This window comes from Cucumis sativus, chromosome 4 (genome assembly GCF_000004075.3).
Source record: "Cucumis sativus cultivar 9930 chromosome 4, Cucumber_9930_V3, whole genome shotgun sequence".
Lineage (NCBI taxonomy): Eukaryota > Viridiplantae > Streptophyta > Magnoliopsida > Cucurbitales > Cucurbitaceae > Cucumis > Cucumis sativus.
Genome location: NC_026658.2, coordinates 3,185,528 through 3,187,600, shown reverse-complemented (window position 1 = coordinate 3,187,600; position 2,073 = coordinate 3,185,528). Strand labels below are relative to the sequence as shown.

The 2,073-nt window shown below is 29.3% G+C and overlaps 1 long non-coding RNA gene across 1 annotated transcript; it reads left to right on the top strand.

Moving 5' to 3' along the window:
• Positions 1-1,217: 1,217 nt before the first annotated feature.
• On the top strand, positions 1,218-1,836 carry LOC116403495. Its single transcript, XR_004216268.1, has 2 exons — positions 1,218-1,282; positions 1,575-1,836. It is a non-coding gene; the product is annotated as an uncharacterized LOC116403495 (long non-coding RNA).
• The last annotated feature ends 237 nt before the right edge of the window (positions 1,837-2,073 follow it).

Here is a 2,073-nt window from a genome sequence, read left to right as displayed (position 1 = left end):
TTATGATTATTGATATGTTTTATTGCTTTAATTTAATAACAATTTTAAGATCAGTTTTATTTTCAATTGGTAATTCATACTGTAAAGAGAAAACTGAAAGTTTGTTTAAGATGATAGAAGAATATTCGTCTTTGGATGCAAAATAATAAAGAGAAAATTCGAGATCGGGAGATGGGTTGGAAAAATTAGGAAATTGGTGAAAGATATAGGAAGGGAGAAAATGGTAAAAAGAAAAAAAAAGAATGTTCTTAGGTAAAAATTGATTGAATTAAATTCTTAATTAGAAAAATGAGAAGTTGTACGTATATTTCAACTGCATATAAGAGGAATGATATTTGGTTGTATTTTGGGTAAAATTGAAATCATATTAATGTGCCCTAAATACTTTGGGGCCGGGTTTGAGGTATATTGTTTATGATTAAATTTGTGATGAGTGTTTTGAATTCTATAATTGACTCAATGCACTCTCTATTAAATTAACCACACCTTCTTTCTTTCTTTTATATTTTTTTACAACGTAAAACTATTTTGAAATAATTAGTATTGTTATTGCTTTTGGTAAAGTAAATTAACCACATCATGGAGATTAAAGACACAAGGGACTTCCGTAAAAGAGGAGTAGTTCAAAAAGGAATGTTTTCAACAATTATTTGTTCGTGAAAGAATAAAATTAACATCGACCTTGACCTTTGAGTTTTCACGTTTGTTACACACTTTAGGCTGTATATGCTTTCATTTTTTATTCTCCTTTAATTTGAGACATCATTTTTAGTCAACACAACCATTTTATTTGATGTCATGACCCTTTCTTCCTCTGCTTGTATTTAGAGAACAAACAAACATGCACGGGCCACTTGTTACAAATAGAGAGAGAGAGAGTGAGAGAAAACCCTACTTTTTGCTAAATAATCTAAATTTAACAACTAAAATTGCTATAAAATGGTCTTCTCCTTTCCTCACACCATAAAGCCCATAACAAAAAAAAAAAAAATAGACTTACAGAAAGCTAAAACTAAAAAATGGCAAAAAACATTATGGTTGTTTTCTTTATGTGCATTGTTGTGATGGGATCACTACAATTCTCCAAGGCACAGACGACCGCTAACATGAGCCCAGATCTTCAGGCGGCCGAAAAGATCAAAAGTATCGCCGAAGGAATGAAACTATGGCCTCAAATGGAATCATGTGTACTAACATGCAGGAAAGAATGTGATGCAAAAAGGCAATGCCAATGCTTCATGTCATCAGAAATGCAACAATGATTGCACGGAAAAGACTATTGGTATTTTCTTCAATCTCAACAGAAATGTTTGTTTTCTTTAAGGCAATAATTAATTTTTTAAGTGAGATAAATTTTAGTTGCAAGGCAAAATTTAACCTTTATTCTTGAAATTAGTGTGTTTGATAAGATTCGCATTCCTTACTTTAATAGTTTTGATGCTAGAAATTGAAGGGATCGTAGAGTCGAAATTTTAGAATGAAAACTCATCCAAAAAAAATTGATTGTTTATTTCTTTCAACTTAATGTTTTTTTTTTTTTTGTTAATTTGATTTTTTATTCATTTGTTTTGCAGCATCAGTCAAGAACTAACTTCCCATTGATAATTGACCATGGAATTATTAAAGCAGAGATCGGGAAAATGATCGGATCAAGTATAAATTATTTGAATAATTAGCATTTCAACAAGGAAAATCTAAATTCCTTGACCCTCTTGTCGTCCAATTTTATTGCTTATTTATACAAAGGTTTTATCCTTACATATCGTTGTGTGCTTCTTTCATAATTGTTGTCAACAACGAGATCAATAAAATTCATTTAGTTTAAGTGTTTATTCACGTAACCTTTCTATCATTTTACATTTATTATATAATCCTAACGTATAGAAGAAATTTTATAAATATATTACAGTACTATTCAAGTTGCGAGTTCTTTTGTCACATGTGTTTGTTTAATATTCATTTGTAGTTTTTGATATATTATTAAAGTGATATGATATGTTCTACTGCTTTTATTTTAATTACAATTTCAACAGAAGTTTATAATTTTCAATTGGTATTTCATAGCCTTTGGAT